The 22,092-nt window shown below is 44.9% G+C and overlaps 1 long non-coding RNA gene across 1 annotated transcript in view; it reads right to left on the bottom strand.

The window, feature by feature from the left end:
- The window catches only part of LOC119126398, a 29,535-nt gene extending 19,058 nt beyond the window's left edge, over nt 1-10,477 (bottom strand). The window contains exon 1 of the long non-coding RNA XR_005098638.1: nt 9,930-10,477. This is a non-coding gene — a long non-coding RNA (uncharacterized LOC119126398). The remainder of the gene's footprint in view (nt 1-9,929) is intronic.
- Between the last annotated feature and the right edge of the window lie 11,615 nt (nt 10,478-22,092).

Here is a 22,092-nt window from a genome sequence, read left to right as displayed (position 1 = left end):
AATGACTCACAATTGTAAACAACCACGTTCTCCGACTTTTGGTGGTGACAAGTCCAGTTGCCTTTAATTCGACTACCGCCGCTAACTCTGGGAAATGTGCTGGTATAGAGGCGACTAATGTGGTGCTCGCCAAAAAAAAAATGGCATCCAACACGAGCGACCGCTTGAGCATACAGAGCGGCTCCCACTGTGCGAAGCTTCCCACACAGCTTCACTGCCGACTGCTTTTGAGTGGGCCGGTTTTGTCAAGCAGAACCTCGCCCTCGTTCTTCTCCGCTCCGTGTCTGGCAACGAGACGGGGCATGTTCACTCTAAACCTCTTTTGGGGGGGGCAGTGAAAGGGATTGGAAGATTAAATTTATTTTGAATTCCTTTTAACTTAATGTCGTAATTGCCTCCTGCGGCACAGCACTAAATCTCAACTTGGAAAACATTTGGCCACAAAACGACCTGGATGTGTGAAAGGCAGAAAGTTTATCGTTTTATTTTTTATATAAGGAACTCTGTGAGTCGGTTAAAGCCCGTTCGACGTCATAAGCCAAGTCACTCGTGTTTAATCGCAGTAAAGCAGATCAACGGCCGCACATGTTTGCGTGCGACATTTTGCCGTTTCGGCCTCGGCAAAGGCCAAGAATGCGAAGGTCGCCGTTGATACTCTTACAAAACTCTGACCACAAAATTATCCATTGGAAGTTATGTGTGTGATGAAAAAATTCAGGGAAAAATGGATGTGAGCAGCGCAACAGAGCACCTGCAGTAAATCAGAGTTTCAGTATCAACTGGAAAAGAACCAGGAAACTGCAGTATCTGGGCTACTACAACACAGCGCCAGGGAAAGTACAAGAGTACGAGAAAGGAGAAAAACAGAGATACAAACTCGAATGGTTAACAATCAAGAAAGACGCGCAAATCGCTCACGCCAACAGTGCTTCCCCAAGTCATCGTAATTACGGTGTAGCCGCCGCGTGGCGCTCGTATGCAAATCGAACCTGTTCTTTGTGCGCTTCCTTCAGCGGATCAAAGTCTGCAATTAAAGCTATCAAAGTCTGCAATTAAAGCTACCATTCGTGTTTTGGAGACCAGAGAACCTGGAGGGAACCCGAGAAATCAAAGAACATCCCGGTAGAATGCTTCTCCGAGCTGTCTGGTGATGATGACATTTGAGCACGCTCAAATTTCCACGTAGTCCCAAAATGGAAGCTTTGCCAAACGCTTATATTAGTTGTTTTCCATTTCCAGGTGTGGCGCTTTGCGATTGGTCTTTAATTACATAAAAGGTCGCGTCCTCGAAGGCAGCTGGAAATGTAAGACGTGACTAGAGAGACTTTTTGCTGGTCCCTGTACAACTGCTACACTAAAATTTTTGTTTTGGGGTGAAGGGGGGTGTCCAAGATCCCTCTAATTAACATTTTCTGCCTGCCACTGTAACAATGACGAGTGGCTCTGCCTATGAAGGGGAATTCCAAAAGTGAATTCAGAGCCAGATGTGTTTTTTTTTTTTTTTTGGAACATGATATGCAAAGTTAACGCAGGCCACTGGCTGCCCTGAAAGTCAACACGAGATGCAACACACACTCCAACACACACACGCTTCCTATACATGCACCGGCTCATTTGTCAGTTGTCGCTATCATCTTCGGTGTGACACCTGGCGCTCGGCAAACAATTATAAACTCATCAGGTAAGCGGATCTTGGAAGTGTTGGAACGCTAACATGACGGACAGATGGTCACGACGTCGGCAGGTCGCTGATAAGAACTCGAGTTAAAACAAATGGAATTAAAGACACCTAGCATTTAGCATCGTACGGCATCTGTGCATTTCTGACACAGCTTTTTGTCTTCAAACTCATCACGGGCCCATTTTTTTTCAATGAATCTTGGAAGAGAGTTCCCAAAACATACAAAAATCAGCCTGCATCAACATTTGCAAAACAGATGTCGTCTTCAGGGGAACGCTGCCCGAATCTTCCCCGCCTACACGATGACACATCAAAACTGAAGGACGCCAGAACACGGCGGGAAAACATGACACGGCACGTCCCGAGGTGGACGAGAAGTGGAAAACGGTGGCGTTCGATCGGGTACCGCGGATCCGAGTGTTTACGAGACCGGAGGCCCCGACTCGGCTTTTTACTGCTCTGTTTGAATAATCGGCAAAAAGTCAAACAAACGGCACAAGGGGGGGATGTTTTTGCAAAGAGATCGGAATGAGAGGTGATGAGGTGTTTTCCGTCGTTATCGTTGAAATATGACGGAAGATTCCGTCGAAAGAAAGCTTCTTGATAACCCGCGCTTGTCTCTAGTTGACGATCAGATAAGGACAGCAGGGGAATCGGTTCGCCAACGTCTTACAAAAGCAGCAAGACCTGTCTTCTCCTAGAGTCGAGACTAACTTTCGGCCGCGTGGGACATTGTTTGATTTCAACTCCTTTAAAATAACACCAAGTCCACTGAACCAGACCCAGTGTCTTGTTTAGAAGCTCGCTTGAGTTCATTAGGCACATGTCGCTGGCATGAGCCGCCACACATCTTGATTCCACCTGAGCCCGGATACACTTGGACGGGATTTGTGGTCCAGATACCAAAAAAAAAAAAAAAAAAACAGCGCCACCTCAACATAAACACGGCGCGGGTCTGCTTGAGACCCCGTTTATTTATGGACGTGTCTGGGTCTAGGACACAATTAGAGCAAGACAGATAGGCAAAAGACCAAAGGCGGTGTGGACTTCTGGTAGAGTACAACGGTGGACAATGTCCAACGACTGGGCCGGTCTTATCTGTGCTGCAGTCCAATGTACAAACGTTTTCAAACAAAAACAAGGCGGCCATTTGCCGAGCTCGTCATCATGACGTCAAACGTCCGGGGAAGGGCAAAAGTCAAGTGGTGGGTGTGAGAAGAATTCTCATCATTTGTTAACCGCGAAGAGAGAAAAAAAAGTCCGATTGCAGGTTTTATTAACGCATGAGCTTTCATCTTTGGGGCGCTTTCCTTGACTGTATCAGTTCAATCTGAATTTTTTTACAGCTTAATGACCACAGACGTCGGAAGGTGTTTTTATGGCGCTTTATGATTGGGCCAAATGGCGTACAGTGCAGAGAAGAAGGCAAGAAATCGGTTTGCTTTCGTAACAATTTTGAATACACGCTAATTTGTAGCGTATTAAATACAGCTTAGTTCAGATAATGGATTAAAATGGAGCATATTTGTGGCAAGAGGTGACGTTTTAGCCCATTGTGGCTTCCAACATGTTTCTTGAGTGCAAAATAATGCTTGCGTATTTCCTGACAATACTTTGGCGGTATCACTTGAGAAACCTTATAAGGGCAATAAAACTGAAGGGAGGTGATTAGCAAGGTGGCCTGATGCAGTACACACACACACACACACACACACATATATACACAAATAGTATAAACATGACACAATTGCAATCGGCATGAGAGCGGCTCCAGCTAATTAAGACCACGCTGCCTTTCAATGCCTGTTTACATGTGGCTTCAAAATGGACGCTGTCCCCGGGGCGTCTTCCAACACGACTCCAAGGTCGGCAAGGACCCAGGGAAAGGAAAAAGGAAGCCGGGACTAAAAATACAGTCAGATGGACGCAAGAATGAAAATCAACAGAATTAAATAAGTAAGGTAAAACAAAACAAAAAAAAGAAGGGACTGGAAATGAAGTTTAGCCGAAGGATAATGTTTATGCGATTTAATGAAACCCGTCCTCGAGATGATTAAAGAGTTGGGAGACACGTTCCAGCATGAATCACATGGAACGCTGACTAAAAGCGGGCGCTGTTAATATCGCCACCGTGTCGGGCGGTAAGGACACGGAGACCCCGAGGGGGGGATAAAGGAACCGGCCCTTGCCCGCCCGTGTCGTTAAAGTCGATAAGCTGGCAGCTCGCGGCGGGGAAGTTTGCTATCGGCATGCAAACGGGTCCCAAAGCACCTCGCGCACATTTTCCTTTTTCGCCTGCCTAAAAAAAAGAACATACTAGGTGGTCTCGACGACCGCGCAGGATTTTACCAAAGAGTGGCCATGCCTTCAATAGCCTCCATTTGAAATCAGTGGCTCACCAAAACAGCAGCACTGCAAATGTATTAACGGTCTCTTGACTTGTATGACCTGCATCCAACATGTGTAATTAAAACAAAACCAGATTGGGAGCAACTTTTTTTTTTTTTTCTTCTTTGGGACCCATTAAGGAAGTCCCAGTCTTGGGCACATCTGGTCCAGTTTTCAGCAAGGCCAGGACCTCTGTTAGCCTGCCACTGAAGCATTCCCATCAGGGGTCCTCAATAGGCCAAGCCCCGTTTTAGAGCAACAATTATTATAATATTTTTTTATTTTTTTTTTGAGTGCCTGTGTCGAAACTGTATGCCGTGTTGCGGCTTGTCGAAATTTGACACACCACGGGGAGAATGCTGACTTGCATGTGCAATGAATGCATTTGCACAGGCAGTAAACAGGAAGTACATGAGAAAGAAAACACAAGAAAATACGGGTACGGCTCTTTAAAGACAAACTGAAGTTGAGTTTAGATGAGAAAAGGAGCATCAGATAAGAGGGGACTGTACGTGCAAGTGCGTGCGTGTTTGGGTTCACCGAGATTGCGACAGAGCAATATTGCATTCATAGCTCGAACATTCAATTATTAAATTGGAGTGTATTTGACCTTTTTTTTTTCATTTGAATCTAATTCAGTTATTCTTACTTGGTCCTCACTCCTAAACTGAATTGACTAATTTAGATAAAGAAACCTTTTTGTACCAGCGTTGCAGCCGTCTATTTTAATGTACAGGCGCTGTAAATAAAAAAGAAAAACAAGTAGTGTAGATGAACGGCCAGGATACTAAATACTTTATACCTGTGGGAACTGGTACATTAAACTTAAAACCATCGTTGTCACCCAGTCAAAATGTGCCCCACCTAGGCACGTGACTTTGACGTTTGCCAAGTTTCGGCAACTAACGCCGCCTTTCACCGTTGAAGTTTTTGGTACAAACTTTGCCGCCAGCCGATGAGCGACCGGTGGCTTTTATGGCGTCGGCTCGTCAAGTTTATGACTTTATCGGCGTCGGAGAGGACATTTATCTTCAAAGGTCGATGACCCGAGAAGGGGGGCGGGGGGGGGGGGGAACAATAAGAGAGATCATAATGCATTAATAATCCACAACATTCATTGCACCGCACTAGGGTTTGCACAGGCTGCACTTTGGTGGGACCACAGTGTCACCTGGCGGCTAACGTTGAACCTACAGGTGTACAGTAATAGTACTGTCTTCCTCCATGAACCGCACCTGGGAACGGCATGAGCTGCGACGTTATGTGATTTGAATGGCAGACTAATAGGTTCATTATTAGACCGCGTTATTAATTAGCGGAAAATACAATTCGCAAGATTGTTTGATTGGATTACCTCTTGTTGATTCAAGCTTTTCCAACAACTGTGGTGAATGATAATATACTTGAGCAGACAAGTCTAATAATATCGTAGATGCTATGGGGTTAGGCATGAAGCAGAATCATATTTAAATTAATCCTTCATAGCCCTGTGATGGAATCTTTTAAAAATATATTAACCCAAAACCTGAAAAATACTTCTACAATGACTGCATAATGAGCATTGTTAATTGGTTCTACCACACACTAAATTTTAGTAACTTATGACACAGTGTCCTATAAACAAAATATTATCCCACTTATGTCACAAAATTGCCTCACTGAGGTCGGATTTGATTCAAGACTCAACAGTGCCCTCCAGTGGTGAGATTAAGAAAGTGTATTCATTTGAGGAGGTGCTCCAGATGAAGCGTACAGAGCTGGCGCCTGTCCCAGCTGACGTACACTTGACTCATCAATAAAAAAATTATTTGTATGTTATAACACTTCATTTATATTTTTTAAATGACATTGCATTTAATTTTAAATTAAACGTTTTTATTAAAAATAAATTACAGCCAAGCGCAATAATTTTAACATTTTTATTTTTACTTTAATCGTTTTCTAAATGTTTCTTGCTAATGTATATTTCAATATAAATTTAATTAATTCCAAAGCATATTGACAACGTTCTAACGTTTGACATTAGCGCCTCAGTCCTATAGTGGCCACTAGAGGAAATGCAGGTAAAGAAAATGTGCGCTGGGACACCGCACGAAATGTCCACGAGATGGCAGCACAGTGTAACCATGAAAACAGCGAAGACGTTGATAAGCAACACTTTTCCAAATGGCGATTAACTACAATATATCCTTCGGATTGTGAGTCACACCAATCAGCCAAAGTCTACTCAAGAGGGATTAGTGTCATTTATATTCTATATCTATATTCTGACTGTCTGCTGTGTGCACACTTGCTCCGTTTTGCTCCTCTTATTTATTGTGTTATTTGTTTATTTATTATTTATTCATCACTCTTATTATTCATTGTTTGTGCCTTCTTGTTTTTATTTTGTGTTGTTTACTTGTATGTATATCGTGTACTATGTCTTGTCACCGTGGGATAGTGGAAACGTAATTTCGATTTCTTTGTGTGTCTTGGTATGTGAAGAGATTGACAATAAAGCAGACTTTGACTTTGATTTTGGCGGTTTGGGGAATAAAACAAATGATGGGCCTGTATTGACTGCAGCCTGGCGCGTGGAAGAAGCTTGCGGTCATTTTGTCAGCACTTTGTCAGCGCAGAATAACGAGGCCTCTTACTGAGGGCTTATATCTCGTCTGAGGGCTTGACAACCAATTACTCCACAGTTACACACTCACTGGCAAAACACGAATGCCAGCACAGGAATTTTAAACTAAACTTTGCGACAGATTTCCTACAAATCACTTATGACCTCCCATTCTTACTTTAACAGGTTATCGAAACAAATCTATTTCTATTTCCTCTCCACAAGATTTAATAGCCACTGTATTTAAGATATATATATATATATATATATATATATATATATATATATATATATATATATATATATATATGTATGTATTTTTTTAAGATAAGAGGAGCTGCTTATTGCTTAAACTGCTCATTTAGACTGTCGAAAGAAACTGTAATATGCATGACACGCCAGCAGATGGCGTAGTACACTAGGAAATCAACAAGTAGTGCAATAAATACGTTTAAAACTTGTTTAAATTGTACGTTTTCTTCAAAATTCACAGACTTGTACTAAGAAATGTTTTCTACTGCAAACACCAGTTTAAGACGTCACATACTTTCATGTCAAGGTTTAGACTTGCCCTCACATCAACCCAAGTCATAAACCTAACCTAAAGCCTAACATAACTGTTTTTGCACTTGCTTCTCACACATTTCCTTCCCACACAAGTGCAATGAGAACCTCAGAAGAAAAAAAAACACTGTTTCTCCCACACACTGGCATAAACACATAGATCTCCAACACAAAGGTACCATTTTACTCAGGGAGGGTCAGCAGTTCTCTCCATCAGACGGGGGCTTGTTCTTGGTCAGAGGCTGCTGCCCAATCTCAGACCAGCCCCCATCACCACCAACGGGCTCCGTCGCCCCCCCGCCGGCCCCCCGCCACCCCCGGAGACAAGCTCCCCATTGTTCCGGTCGTAATAATAAATGACAGTTCTCCTGTTCCAACATGAACTATACATGAAAAGTGATGACGCAATTTACGCTGAGTATAATTTGACTCCCACACTCGAAGGTCACCTGACAGGAAGGATGAGGGGCAACTGTACCTCAAGGTAAAGCGGCGGAGCATGTCCTAGACAAAATTGGCGTCATTAATGCACAGCGCAGGCTCCTCCTGCTCTCCCGTGGGTCGGTCGTGACACCCAGACACGGGAGTTCACCATCAGGTCACGTTGAGCTCGTCCACCTGCTACCGAGGTCTTGGCTCTTGAGTTTGTGAGAAATCACCACTCGACCCCGAGCTCGTAAACATGTCATTAACATGCACCGGCGGCATCGCCATCTGTTTACTTTTAGCGCCATGCTAAAGAACACCACGAATACGACGACTCAAGCTCTGGTACAAGAAAAATGCTCAAGTGTTTAACAAGAGAAGTGACAGTACTTAATATCAACCAGCAGAGGCGCTGTTGATTCAGCATCAACAAGTTTGCAGTTTGACAAACTCTTCATTAGCTATGCAATTTGTTACAAGACCTCAGTCGTTGATCTCGTTAAATGAGATTTAGATGCTCGAGCCAGTTCCAAATCTGGAAAAGCAGTTTGAGCACTGTTTCAAATCATCTCCATGAGGATGTGAACACTTGACAGGACACACGGGAAAAACACGGTGAATGGTTTTGCCCGTACTGAGAAGAAAAGAAAATTCCTGCGGAGAGGGAAATTTGCGTGGAGGAAAAAAAGAAAAGAGGGCTTGTTAAACGAGTCGAACCCCGGTGTGTCTATGGTTCACTGCTGCGGTTCGCCACAAGACTATCATATGACGACGCGCTTGACGCTGTGTGAGAAAGCAAATTCCTCGGCAACAACTGCCCTGAGATACAAAAGAAACGGGCGAACCCCACTTAAAAAAAAAAAAAAAAAAAAAAAAGTGCTGAGTGCGAATCTTGCCTGCACTAATGACCCCAATTGGACAAATTATTTGACTTTTTTTGTCAGTTTCTTTTAGTACCGATAAAGATACAGGTGTTTTCACATCTGTAAAAAGTAACGGAAAACTCAGAGGAATGTCAGACTCAATATCATCCATGAAACAATAATAGTTATGTTGAAAGAACGCCATCTATGTAAGTGAAGATTACAAATTCAAAAACTACAAAATAAAATAGTTGATGTATTGACACTGTATCATAACGGGCTTAGCCTGGTGAGTGACGTGGCTGCCGGCAAAAACAAGTGTACGGTTGGGAGTTAATCTGCTTGTTGAGTGACTCGGTGTGAGCTGACCAATATTGGGCCATTGGAGGGAGGGGGAGGGGGGTCGATTTTGGGTCACGTCTACAAACATGCATCTTCTCCAGCACTCGCATATGACAAAAAGCAGGAAGAAGCAGAGCCAGTGTTTAGTCAAGACCTCGCTCACTGACACAAAGTCTGTCTTTGTCCGCCTCCTGGGGTGCCAGATAAAGGAATTCTTGTGCGTCTTGGCGGTGGGGTGGGGTGGGGGGCACCGCTGCTCTGACCGAGTTTATTTGACACTTCAGCTCCTTTTGTGAGGGCAAGTGTCCCACCGTCATGAGAGTCACTTGGCTCAAGACAGAGGGTCCCTCTTCAGTCGAGAAAGGGGGTCTTGTGTGTTGTGCTGCCGACATATAGAGGTGGCTCTGTCCCTGCGCCCCTGACAATAGATATCAGTCTTGCTTGCTAACGAGCATGTTTGAGGGCTCGCCTTTGGGTTTTCCAGTCAAGGTATGGTGACCGGCAAGGCACCTGAAGGGCAGCAGATCACTTTTGCAGGCAGAGCTTGCAGGTGCACTGGAGCTCGCGCAATTACTGCAGCTCATTTTAGAGTGTGAGCAGATCACATGTGACTTGAGAATGGATGCAACTTTGCTCAAAACAGCTAAACGTGCTAAGTCCAGATGTACAATTTACAGGTGCAAGCCAAAAAGGTTCTTTGTGGGCTACAGTGGCTTGTCAATAAAGCAGAAGACCAAAATTGGTCTCCAAATGTAACATTGACAAATTGGAACGACACCTGTGCCCTTCTGACTCAGGATGGGAGGAATTCCCATTATTGCAAAGTTGTGCATCACGATACAGCAATTTGACAATATTTAGTGGTTTATGATAAGGCAATTGAAAAGGGGGAGAAACTTCTAGAGGCCCTTTTTAAAAATAATCAACAACAATTAACAGCAATCTGCTCTTTGTCAGTTTTGTAGCCAGACCAAATGCTCAACCCCTGCCTTTGCAACTTCTATTTACAGTCACTGACAATATTCATGATCAACATTTTAGCACAAATCTTAAATACCTGCTTGACCAGGTGATGCTCCATGAGGTCGCCCAGCAGATAGGTAGTACCATTAAGAATATTCCAAGATATGAGAAAATATTCCATTCTCCGTGTCTTCAAATCAATCGCATCCAGAAGAGTACAAGCATGAGGATGTTGCTATCCCATGAGGAGGCGTCTATCCCACATGTCCCGCAGTTGGACTGGGACATCACTCTTTGCATTACAAGAGGTGAGTATTCCACAAAATGATCCGCAGGGAGGTTCTCTAATCCACACCATGGAGACATCTTTTCATTTATATTGTTATAAATTTAGTGCAAAATAAAATACGCGCGTTGGGGTTTGAAACTTCTTGACGCATTCCAAGAATCCTCGCGACGGACCTGGGAAAACACTGCGGGGAAAATGTAAAATATCAGCGAATAAATGAGGTCCAAATAGAGATCACAAGCAAAATATATTTTGCAGTATGCATCCATGCGGCGCAGTATGTTTCAAGTCCAGCTTGCTTCTTCGGACGAACCTCTCTCGTTCTTGTGCAGAGTGAGACTGAGCCATAGTTGGAGCGCTGCAGTTGAGCACATGCTGCCAGCGTCTGACGTCAGCCGCGCAAAGAACACTGGGAAATGTATTTCAATCACCAAATTCAGACCACAGAAATCGTTGTGTCTGGAAGTAAATATAGAAACGTTTTTTGCTAATCTGTGATGATAAAAAAATATTAATAAATAACACAATAAATAATATATTGATAAAAAATATTTTGTAGGTATTTTCTGGACCAGGACTAAAAAAAAATCCAAAGCCAATTTAAAAAAATTATTTGTTAGTCCATTGGACACTGGGGAGTGATATTATTATTATTGTATACAATAATATGTATTTATTTATTTATTTATTTATTTATTTATTTACTTATTTATTTATTCATTTTTTAATCTATATGTATTTATTTATTTATTTATTTATTTATTTTCTGTAGCAGCCCCAAGTGTGACATTGTTTTATTAACGGTGTCAGTAGATTTGTTGTCAATCATCAAGTGTCAGCACGAAGGCGGCTTGCGTGTGAGCGCTGCGAGTGAGTAATGATGATCATCCGTGGCGGCGCGCAGACACATGAGGATGTTGGCGCATGAAATCACCTTCCCAAGAATGAATGACTCTCTTGTCTTTGCTTACTTCACTTTCATGTTCCTCCGCCTCCAGGCTGCCTTATACAGTATTGCGAGGATCAGAGCTTCCTTCGAAGCCTCAAAGCAAGGACTGGAGACTTTGGAGAGTGGGCTGAAGATGGGGGGGGGCATGTGATGGTCATACCATAAAATGTCTTGCATGTGGGGTACAAGTGAAAAGGTGTGTGGCAGGCCTCACCAAGCTTCCTCTCCAGTTTTTCCAGGCCTCTGCATCTGGCGCCACTCCAGTGCGCTCCCAGAGTACCTGAACCGCACGCGATTCTGTCAATGTTGGTACTTGATGTCTTGTGTGCCGGGGGTTGAAAAGTTGCCGATGTTTTTTTTTTTTTTTTGCACGCGGCATTGCGTGACTACAGCCGGTGATGAAAACACAAAGACATTGTTTTCAGTGATCAGTAACCCCTTTATAGTAACTGAACAGCATTCCTGTCTCACATTCCTGAGCCACCACTGCTGCGTGAAGGCTTCCCCCCCTCTTAAGATGAGGGGAAAAAAGGAAAGGAGGACTTCACATTTCAATGAAGCTCACAATGTGGATATCCCTAAACTCAATTTACATCAATGATTAATTACGTCTGTTCATAAAAAAGCAAGTGGAGGAAAATAGATCGTATCTGAAACTATGCAACGAATGTAAATAACAGTCATCAAATCTGTTTGTGATCAGTGAACAAAATATGAACATGGCTTTATCTTCATGCCAGCATGTGCCTGCCTTGACGCGACGCAACAAACATAATTTAGAGGAGTCGATGAATCGACAATAATCGAATATCAAAGTCAACGTTAATTATTTTTTATTACCGTTTTTTTCCGTGTATAATGCGCCCCCATGTATAATACGCACCCTAAAAATGGCATGTTGATGCTGGAAAAAAGCCTGTACCCATGTACGCACCCAATTTTTTTTTTTTTTTTTTAAGTCCCAATGATCGTCACACACACAGGGAGGCAATGGGTCCCATTTTTATAGTCTTTGGTATGGTCTTAACTAGGCTGGATGTATTTTTTTTTGTTGCCGTTGATTTCTCCGACTGCCCGTAAAGGCACCACCGCGATCAGATGAAAAGAGAGGAAAGTGACGTGCGGACATGTGAAAAAGGCGGCTCTGTATGGGAGAGACGTTGAAGAGGAATAAAAACACCCTTGGAAACCAAAACTTGCCCCTCGTCGTGACTCGGAGCCGCAACAAATGTTTCGGATTTGTGTAGGGTACATTGTGACAACAAACGAGCAGGTGATCGAGCAAGCGTCTGATACGAGAGCATTGCGTTCGTATGGAGCGTGTTTGAAGTGAACAGCAGAGACGAAAGGAACAAGGCAAAGTGTTGTCAAATAAAATATTACCTGTAATACGCATTTTGTTATTTGCTGATTGTATTAAACTATCACATTCATTGTCAGTCAAGAAGAGAAGAGGACTATTATCCCTTCTTTGACGAAATGACCAGAGCACAGTACAAACACACTATTGTCGGTCAGTCCTGTTGTTGGTTTTGTTGTACCATGATTTTCTTAAAAAAAATAAAATAAATAAAATAAAATTTTAAAAAATTTGTAGCCATGTATAATGCGCACCCCAGATTTTAGGACAATAAATTAGTTACATTTTGCGCATTATACACGGAAAAAAACGGTAATCGTTTCGGTATTTTTTTCATTTTGTCATGTGTTTGAATAAAGGGGTGGAAATGTAAACTTTCATCCATCAATGGACAAAATAATGGACAGATCAATTGATTATTAAAATAATCATTAGTCACAGCCATATTACTTGGCATTACTAATCGGGGCCAGCCACTCACTATTTCCTCTCGGTCTTATAAACACACTCTTCTATATGCATGTCCAGTCCAAGCCAAATCTAATATTAACTGACCTCCGCCGGCGTCCGGCGATGCGGCGGCGAGGACAATGGCGTCAGTCATTTCATCGGGCCGCGCGCGATCGTGAGATCACAAGACTGGAGGACATTCAGAACTCGGACAGAGAGGGGGCTTCACAGCAGAGCGCTTGTGTTCAAACTGTTTGGATGTGCGCTCCTCTTGTATCTCTTTGACTACCTCCGGCACAAGCACTCCATTCAAGGACAGCAGGAACAAATGTTTCCTTATGTGGCTCCCGCTTCCCCAAGAGATGGAGACCGGGTTAGGAAATCACTTAGCATCAAATATTGGCATTTAAGGAAAATCATCCCAATAATTTACAACCGGCTTTCCAATGGCAAAATGAAAACATTTGTATTTTCCCATAAATGCAGCTTTACTCTAATGATCCTGTTTGGGGGAGGAAATAATAATCCTCAGTAATTAGGCAACAATTCAATCAACTTGTGACTCATCTTGAAATGAGTCACGCATTCTCGGCTCATGCATGCCAGAGGACATTTGTTTGGATAAACACACCCTTCCGGGAGTTGTGTTTGCATTTTCATGGGAATACAAATTGTTATTTTGGGGGCTAAAAGTCATTTAAGTTGAAAAATATAAATGATCGACATTAATGTTTAATTGTTTTTCTATAACCGCAGGTTAGTGGGGCAAAGGTTTCCCCACCGCGTAGCATCCACTGCTAGCGTATCGCGCAAGCTAGCAGCGGTGTATGTGTCAGTATCAGGTTGTGTGGGAGTGTGGCAGGGCTGTGCGTGACTGGGACAGATACACCTGTCTCTGTGCTCAGGTAGGAGTGTTGCGCTGCGTGGGGGTGCAGGCAGTCAGGCAGGCCAGGGCCTGCCAAGTGAACAATGCTCCCTATTGTGCGCGCAAAGCTAGCTGCAGACGCTCACACGAGAGGAAGTCCCGCGCAGCCGCCCCAAAGCGGATCCCTGCGCAGCCGTCGCTCGCATACTACGTGACATCGTCAAATTATTTATAGCACGTATGCTACGCTGACCGCAGGCGCCCCCAGGCTAAATTTCGGCAATTCTGCCTTTGACACGCAAGCTGCCAATCACACCTTTTGAATGAAACAAAAACGAAAGCGAGAAAAAACAGGCAGCATTGTTCAACGAGAGCTTGGCGAAAACCACTGCCAAGGCTTCATCTAATTAATCTGTTTGTCTTGAAGATACCAACCATCGTTTGTAAGATTCGGGCAGAAGGAGAGCAATTCTTCCCAAAAGAAACTCCCAGCTGTTTATTATATTGACTGTCAAAGTAAACCCGAATAAAAAAGGATCACGTTTGGTGTATTTAAAATAACCACAAAGCTTTGCCGCCGCTTAGCTTTATGCTAACAAACAATGTAAAAGGCCATCGACGGGCTAGAGAATGAAATCTATGCGGCAATGTTAAAACGCTTGAATGTAGACAGATAATAATCTAGTAGTTGTGAAACTCTTCTTAGTTTCAGAGAAGGTCAAATTAGGTCAACCTGTAAAGGTTAGAGTCCATTTTTGCTCATCTTGAAGTTCAAACCGAAATCTAAATATGTTTTTTGTCTTCTAATTGTAGCCCTGGAATGGCGTGGCAAGATGCTGATAGCAAAACAAAAAAAAGAGGTTTGTCAAAAACGTGTGGCTTGGCTTTTGTTACGCGTTATCGGTCCACTTTATCTCAGGAGTTTTGTTCTGGAGACAGATAAGCGATGAGCAGCAAAGATAAGTGCCGAAGAAGACAAAGCAAGCGACACAAAAGTCAGACAAGGATGAAGACCGGCGGTTGCTTGGCGATGGGGTGGGGCTTTCTGAACAGAATTGATTTGAGAATTGATTGATTTCTTTTCCACAGCTGTTAGGCACATGTTGGAAATGTGCTTTTTTCCTGATGGGAAGTAAAAAAAAAAAAAGTTTGGTCTCGCATGGCTTCGCTTGCACGGACGACTGCAGTGTCATCATCGGGTTGCTACGAAAGTCACTCGCATCATCCCTCGCAAGTGCGTGGGTGCGCTCGCTCACTCACGCGTGTACGTGCGTGCGTGTGTGTCAGTGTGCAAGTCAGTCTCCATAAAGGTAGTATTGTTAAGTTGCGTGCGAAGCTCACGCTCTGGGCTTTGGGTCCCCGCCCACCACTGTAAACCAGGGCCCTTTTTTTTCCCCTCCTGCACCTTCCCCTTTCTTTTTGCTACAGGTAAACATTTGATGTCCGCACGCAATCCCCGCAGAGACTCCGCCCCTTGTTCTCTGCGCTGGCTTCTTTTCAGTCTTACTCTCACACACATACACGCTTTGCTTCCCTCCCCATTCTTTCTGGCATTCCTGTCCTCACTGACTCAGCACCTGTTTCCCTGAAGAGGTTTGCGAGAAACTTGGTGGAAAATTGTCGACGACTGTTCAATATTTCACTGAAAGTGAATTTAAAGCAAACTTGAATGCTCACTTTTATTTTGTAAGACGACGGCGCACAGTGAGACCTTTCCGATCGATTGTCCGACTGTACTCTAGGATAAAACAATGGGGCAAAAGAGATTATTTCAATCCCTACATTGTTGTGTCTCCTGCGACAAGCGGCGGCCGCCGCTCGATTTCATCGAGGGATTTTGGCGGCGTCCGAGCAGCCCAATTAGCAAGCCAAGCTGAGGTGGTGCATTGTGTGCAAACACAAACAGTTACTGTACCGGCAAGAGCAGCCTCCCCCGGCATGCCCACCACCCCACATGGGCCACTTTAAAGGAATATTAGATTTGTTGTGCCTATAACAAGTTACCTATTGTTGTGCTGGCCTTTCAAACAAGATAATCTGTCTGCGTCCCGTCAATGCGGCGCTCTGTTACGCCGTACTCCGATGAAACCCCTCGAGACAAAGAGCCCGTTTGATCGGCAATACGAAGCCATTGGTTCTGGAACATAAGGAACTGACAGTAGATCTGGATTTGCTCAGAGAAAAAAAAAAAAAAAACACAGTATATTATCACTTGGTGGTATCCGATAGTTTTGAAACTTTGCCAATTGATTGCCGCGTCTGAAAATCGCTAGGAACGTATCTTTGACACAAGTGCGGCGTGCTTGGCGCCGTTCTCGGAATTCATGTCAGGCACTTGTTTGTAAACACTCCAAGCGGCTAATAACAGGGCTGAGAGGAAAAACAATTGGCGAGAACAAAGCGGCACTGACACAACGGGAGTAGCTCTGTAAACTATTTGGGGTTTTATGAAGGGCCGTATTGTCGACATTTATTTCCTTCATTTTTGGAAAGGAGGAAAGAGGCTCCCGAGTGTGCGTCCAATGAAACTGTCTCCAATTAGCCTCCTTGACGTACGGATGGATTAGCGCACGCATGTAAAAGTGCAACCACCGGGCGTATGGAGTCGCTTTTGATGTGTGAGAATGGTATGTGGAGGTCCAAGTACTTTTTTTTTTTTTCCACAGTCGCTGACTCACTCGACCGCAAGCTAGCGTGACAGCAGAGGCAGGTTAACGCAACCCCCCCCTCCCCTCGGAGAGGCAGTGAAACCGTGCTAAGCAACTAGCATGCCCCAAGGCGCCGAACTTCAAAGCAGTCAGAGAAACTTCTCAGTTTGAACGTCATCATGTTTTCATTAAGAAGCCGTTTTTCTCAAAAGTAATCAGACACGGCTTATTTTGTTTTTGGTGGGAGAAGGTCAACCCTATCGTACTGTACGTATTCCAAAACATCCAAAACGGGAGTTTTTATTTGACTTAAAGACTAAAATAAAATGTCTTTTTTCATTGATATACTTTGAAGATTAAGTTAATCACGTCCAGTCTGTCGTTCTACATCTTCTTTTCTCCCGCTTGACATTTTATGGTTCTCACAATGAGTTCTGTTATCCTCCCAGCGGCTCTTTATTTTTTTATTGGGGTCAGCTGTTGAATTTCCCCATTGTTGTTTTTTGTGTTTGTTTTTCGACATGCCACGCAAAGTCCAGAGTCTGCCGCCAACACACCAAAGATGACGCCGAGGGTTTGTTCACCTACTGAACAGCGGGTCGGGTCGGGTCGGATTGCGAAAGCAGTGAAACCAACTTGACATTGTCAAGGCAGAGAAGCTGACCATTAATTGTACTCATGTGTAGATCACAAGTGCGCATTTGTTTGATAATATCACACAAAGGCTGATTGACTCACACTCTCATTGTTGGCACATAATATTTGTTTTGAAAGCTTCAACGGTTGATGAGAAGCCAAATGAAGCCTGCCAAAAAGATGACTGAAATGTGTCTTAAATCGGATTTCGTGACCCGACGCAAAACTAAGCTGCGCATCCAAGTGTGTAAGTATTAGCCGAGGTGTCAGACTACCCCGAGGCCGACGGCGACGTGACACACACACACTCACACAGGCGGCGTTCTGCAAACAAGAAAAGCGGCTCGCACTGTTGTCTTGGCTTTGTGCGAGTACTCGCTGGCACGCTGTCAACATCCACAAGATTAATGACATCTAGTCACGACACGGCGAAAAGCAGGGATAGACCGAAGGGGGAGGGGTAGAAGGGAACGAGAGGGGGAATGAAAGGTAAGGAAGAGTGGAAATGCTAGCAGAGTAGCTAATGATAGCTAGCTTAATTGGAGCTATGAGTATCTCAACATGCGTTCGGGGCCAAATCGTACTCGGTCCCGGCGACACGATTTTAGCCAAACACCTGCTGCTCGTTGTGGCGGAGAGGGTCATAGGGGAAGATTTGGGAGGAAAAGGGAGGGGTGCTTGTATTGGCACACCGCTGCACTTGTGTAGCCTGGGGAACATGTCGAGGTGGAGAGGGGGGATTTAGGTGAATAAATATTATTCTTTCGTGCGACTGCTTTGAATCAGTGTCTTAGAGCAAGTTTGAGGTTGCTAGGAAAGCAGTAAAATCACTCAGGGAGTTGAAGCAAAGGTTTCCTAGCCACTCAAATACATGCCGCTCATAAAAAAGAGAGGACTGACAACCAGACCAGGAGGTACACCATCTGGTGTCTGAAGTATTTTGTTTTGTTGATATTGTTACTTCTAGTACCTTCAAAACCGAGACGATGACAAATGTTCTCGACCGGTTTACCTTGGTACTCGGGATAGTACCAGTGGAAAAAGGACCAGTAGATACTTTTCCCAGGAAAGGGCAGAGGGGTTAATCAACTCCATATTTTTGGTGCAGTCCCAAAGGCGACAGCGCTGGGTTGCAGCTGACAGAAAGGCCAGTGTTTGTGGCAGAGGAACTCGGATGGACGAGGTACAAAGAGACCTTTGCTTTGGCCACGACACAGCGGGAATGCAATAGTCGTTCCGTGGGAAGTGGCGAGTAACCACCAGACACATCTCTCTTCCTCTCTCGCAAAGAAAAAGAGATGGTGGCACCAACAAAGCCCCGACATGCAACGGCTCATGAATCACTGGAGCCATTATGTCCATCCAACACATGCAGCATTGAGGAATAAAAACAAGTGCTGATGTTCAGCCCAATCCATCGTCAATAATTATTAGCTGTCACTTTGTTTGTCAACATAGCAGAAGACGGGACTCGGAAGAATCTTTGGTCTTCCCAAAAAGGTACGATTCAAGCCCAAAACTGAACAATATCTTCGGAAAAATAGAATTCGGCCCTGGTCCTGGTCTTTGCTGGAGGTCTGTGGTCCGGGTCACCTCAAGTGTTTCTGCAACCTTCAGATCAGGAATACAAATACCATGACCTTTTCGCCTACAAATTTACACTTGTGACCTTCATCCTTCAGGCCGCTAGCAGAAGGTTAACCCGGCATTGTCTTCAGCTCCGTTCAGACACCTTCACCTAAAACCTCCGCGACCCCGCGGCGTCCCGTGACCTTCCCCCCCTCTGAACTTCCCCACCCTCCCCGCGGCCTCGCTGGCACCTCTGCCCCGCGGGCCGGCCTCATTCATCTCGCCACCCCTCTTCGGCCAGGCGAACTGAAGGCCCTCTTTGTACGCAGTCCCTGGGAGATATTAACCCCCTGTCTCTGCGCTCCCGCCACACAAAGAAAGCACTTACTAACCGCTAAAGCCTTAACAAACAGCGCCTTTCAAATGAACCCTGCTCCGTGCATTGCCGAGGAAAAGGGGGGAGATGCGGTGCGGGTGGTGGGCTCCACGAAAGGAAGCCCGTAACGTGTAGCTTGTTTTTGTGGATTACGGAGAACCTTGTAGTACTCGTACTTGAATCTGATGGCTTCCTATTAGCTTCCTGTTTGGTAATGCTACAGTGGAGTCAGATGGTTCAGTGAACACCTGCGAAGACGGCATGCAGTCATGTTATACAATTTTTGGACGAAAAGAGGAATGTGGGTTTGAAAAACGGAGAGAGTCAAACGGGAGGTAATAAACTGGCGAGGCCAGCAGTTAAGACTTTACAGCCATTGTTGAAGTGAGGCATTGACCTCTTTGCCCGCACTATATGACGCCGAAGGGGCTTTGGATCTCCTTATGGAAGTTAGATTTGACAGAGCACTTTCCGAGTGGACATGTTTGCGTAATCAGGACCAAAAAAAGGGCCAAGCTTTTTGTCAATAAAGTGACTTCAACGGATGTTCTTGCTCAACAATGACTTTGTTCATTCTCAGCGACCACTAATGGAAAACAAACGGCTGTCTACTTAAGTCAGACAAGATTGCAGAGTAAACAATTCCACTGTCCCATCTCAAGCACATCCTTCAATTCGTCCAGGCACGAGCTTCAGAATGAGAACCAGAAAGGGGAGGGGGGGTCGTAGATGCTGGAAACGTCTTCCCACATCTGACTTTTCCGCCGATGAATAAGGCTTTGTCTGCTGAGGAATGAGATCCATATCTTCCATTTGGCATGTTTGTGTCGTACCTAATCACAAGCAGATGAGCAGAGAAGTTGTGCTATGCGCTGCCTGTATGTGCGTGTGTGTGTGTGTGTGTGTGTGTGTGTGTGTGTGTGTGTGTGTGTGTGTGTGTGTGTGTGTGTGTGTGTGTGTGTGTGTGTGTGTGTGTGTGTGTGTGTGTGTGTGTGTGTGTGTGTGTGTGTGTGTGTGTGTGTGCGTGCGTGCGTGCGTGTGGAGAAGAGAGATTTTTTTTATTGCACAGCAGGAAAACCCGAGTGGGATCAAATTACCAACATTTGAATGGCCTCCGTCATTTTGTCTTGTCTTGTCAAATTTGGTAGCAATTGGAGGAAATTTCCCAAACGGTCAAAATGACCAAAAAAAACGAGCATTCAAACCAAACGGGCTGACTTGCTCTATCTATGTGGGCATGAGATTTTTTTGCGGGTCAACCAAGTTTCACAGACATTTTTGTATTCTTGGCATGATCACCTTCTGGACTGAGCTGTCATAACAGCTAGCGGGATTTTTCATTTTTGTGTCAATCATTCAATTCCTGCTCATTGTTATCGGTTGGTGGCGGTATTGTGGGTCGACCCCACCGCAGCGGAGAAGGCGACGCTCACAACAGTTCAACAAAACACGTCTAGTCCAGGTCACCTGAGATGTCGAAACAACTGGGGGGGTTTGCTGACTCGGCGCCAAACAGCTCGGCTAGGAGCAACTACAGTGAAGACATCACCGCAGGCGTTTAGCAACATGGTTCCCACGCTATTCCAAGCAAAAAAACACGCTGAAGGACGCGTGGCCAACCTCGAGCGGCGCTGTTGGAAACGGTTTTCCGACCGGTGGGGCCTCCATAAAACTTTGCGATGTTTCTCAAACCGCGACGTTCCTAAACTTCTCACGGGCCACATTCACTCGGTACAAAGGATCTCTGTTCTGCTCCGGCCTCCCTCAGTAGATCCCTTTGTGAACATAGGGCAGCAAGTCCTCCGCACTGGAATGCCCCGTTCTCAGGGTGAGGAGGTAAAACCCACACAGGGGAGGGAGGGGCGGGAGGCACAAACACATCCACGCTCCTGCTTATTTTTTCAAAGACGCTTATAATTAGATGTAAGCAGAAGTCAAAGCGAGGTCACTGCGGTTCCATCCCGGAGAAGGTCTGCCTCAATTAAGAGCGGGCGGCCTTCGGCTGTCGTCGGGGTTAACCGCCGACCGTGATCTTCAATTACTTTGCGATTTCCACGGACGTGAATAGAATTGGAGAAGGGAGGGAGCGACCAGAGAAGGTTGGTGGAAGGAGCTTCGGGCGACCTCTTCACCGGCCGACTTCATAAGGGGGGATGAATATCGGCCTTTGTGCTGAGCAGACTTTAGGCTTCTAAAAAAAAAGTTCCTGGCGGCCGAGGCTCACGGCCTACAGATGTCTGGACTTCGCTGCTCAGCAAGCAGCTGTTGTCGGAGAGAGACAGCCTGCCCCGGAGAGAGACTGGGAGGGGGCCAATGGACCCCCCCCCCTAAAAAAAAAAAAGAAAACCAAGAAACAAGAAAGAGCCTCTTTCACTGCCTGGTATGTCCTTCTGGATCCCGACACAATGTATCCTTTGAGGACACGGAAGAATAACATTTTGATTGAAACTTTGCTCATCCTGGGAAGTTGGGGTTGTCTGCCCTGTGAGCGCTTGAGGTTGCAGCCGCATAAGCGGATCCGCTGAAGAACCCGTGGAACCAGAAGCAGCCATCTTTTCTCGACTTGAGCCTGCTGGAGCCCGTCCCGGCCGATAACAACCTGAACTCTTGGCTACTCAATCACAGGGCACATATGGTAGATGCCAAGCGCTTCAAAGTTAAATACAACTGAACTGTAATGACTTTGCCACTGTCACATTTAAACATTTAATTCACAGATTTTTTTTTGCACTAGAGCTAGCCGCACCACACTTTGAAGAAAACCACAGAACTACAAGATCAGCATATTGATTGACATTTCAACTCGACTGGTTCATTAGTCTTCTAAAACCTTGCTGAATGTTTTATCAAAGCCTGGGCCTTGAGCTAAACGGCTCAATGATGCCAACCCCGACACTTTATAAGCCAGACAGAATCCTCAGGGGGGAGGGGGGGGTCGATTTATTAATTATAAGCTCATGGCTGCGTTTTGACTCAAAGGCACAAAGGGACTGAACCACTCGGTTGAGGAGTAGCGGCGATGTTCGTCCAGAGATTAATTAAAGTCAAAACAATGAAAGGCTCTGAAAATTGTTGCAATAAGCAAAACAGACGGTGGCAATGGGAGGAGGCTTGG

This window comes from Syngnathus acus, chromosome 8 (assembly GCF_901709675.1).
Source record: "Syngnathus acus chromosome 8, fSynAcu1.2, whole genome shotgun sequence".
Lineage (NCBI taxonomy): Eukaryota > Metazoa > Chordata > Actinopteri > Syngnathiformes > Syngnathidae > Syngnathus > Syngnathus acus.
This window is presented reverse-complemented; position numbering and strand designations above follow the sequence as displayed.